Below are 1,646 nucleotides of genomic sequence, written 5' to 3'. Positions count from 1 at the left end.
CAACCGACCCTATTGTCGGGAGGTTAAATTTAATTGAAAGAGAAAACGAGTATTTCAAAGAAAAATTAAAAAGAATTGAGGGGGAGAAGATGGAATTGGAGTTGCATGTTGCCGATGTCGTCGATGATCACAAGATCAAGATGGAGAAAATGAGGTTGAAGATTAGAAAGATTAGAAAATATGCCATTGATAGTGTGGCTTGGTATCATTATGCTGTTGGATCAATTGTTACCTTAGTTGCGATCTTGATCGCATTTGTTGTTGCATTTAAATTCTTTAGCTAGAGAGTTATTTGTATGTTGCATTTAATTAAGTGATGTATATGAACTTTATGTATGAACTTTATTTATGAACTTGTATTAATTTTGTTTGTTCGGTGTTGTGTAATGAAGATGAGCCGACAATGGATGTATGATGACCGATGCCCTCCCGAGTTCATTAATGGCGTGCATACTTTTCTGCTTGCCGCTGAGGCAAACAAGCGGGCGGATGGTTTTATGCCTTGTCCATGTGCTGGCTGTAAGAATGGTCACAGTTACTCTACGTCAAGAACCATTCACGTCCACCTATTTGAGTCCGGTTTCATGCCCCACTATAATGTTTGGACCAAGCACGGAGAAATAGGGGTTATGATGGAAGACAATGAAGACGAAGAGGACGACGACGGCTATCCTGGCCATGGGTTCCCTGAATACGATGATACAACAATGGGGGAAGAAGTTGAGCCGGCAATGCGGGAAGAAGCTGAAGAAGAGGCATCAGATGAGCCCGCTGATGATCTAGGTCGGGCCATTGCCGATGCAAAGAGAAACTGCGCAAGTGATCTGGAGAGGACGAAGTTGCAGCGCATGTTAGAGGATCACAAGAAATTGTTGTACCCGAATTGCGAAGTTGACAAAAAAAAGTTGGGCACCACACTTGAATTGCTGCAATGGAAGACAGAGAATGGTGTATCTGACAAGGGATTTGGAAAGTTGCTGGTAATGATAAAGAATATGCTTCCAAAGGACAACGAATTGCCCGAGAGTACGTATGAAGCAAAGAAGGCTGTCTGCCCTCTAGGGTTAGAGGTGTAGAAGATACATGCATGCCCTAATGACTGCATCCTCTACCACGATGAGTACGAGGATTTAAACGCTTGCCCGGTATGCGGTGCATTGCGTTATAAGATCAGTCACGATGACCCTGGTGATGTCGAGAGCGAGCGCCCCAGGAAGAAGATTCCTGCCACGGTGATGTGGTATGCTCCTATAATACCACGGTTGAAACGTTTGTTCCAAAACAAAGAGCATGTGAAGGCGATGCGGTGGCACGCTGAAGACCGTAAGAAAGATGGAAAGTTGAGAGTACCCGCCGACGGTTCGCAGTGGAGAAAAATCGAGAGAAAGTACTGGGAGGAGTTTGCAGGTGACCTAGGCCATGTGCTATGATTGCTGCTCTGCTCCCCAAAGGTCCTTCCTATATACACACGAGTTGAAAAAAATTCACTTTCCCTCTGTTTCTTCCCTCTGTTTCCTCCCTCCGTCGCGCCGCCCTGCCCCGATCGACGCCGTCCCCGTCGACATCGCCGCCCCCGCCCCTCGTCGCCGACCCCTGCCGTCCCCGCCCCTCGTCGCCGCCCCCGTCGACGTCGTCGCCCCGGCCGT

This window comes from Triticum aestivum, chromosome 7B (assembly GCF_018294505.1).
Source record: "Triticum aestivum cultivar Chinese Spring chromosome 7B, IWGSC CS RefSeq v2.1, whole genome shotgun sequence".
In the NCBI taxonomy this organism is placed as follows: domain Eukaryota; kingdom Viridiplantae; phylum Streptophyta; class Magnoliopsida; order Poales; family Poaceae; genus Triticum; species Triticum aestivum.
The sequence above is the reverse complement of the archived record's forward strand: the minus strand, read 5'-3'. Positions refer to the sequence as shown.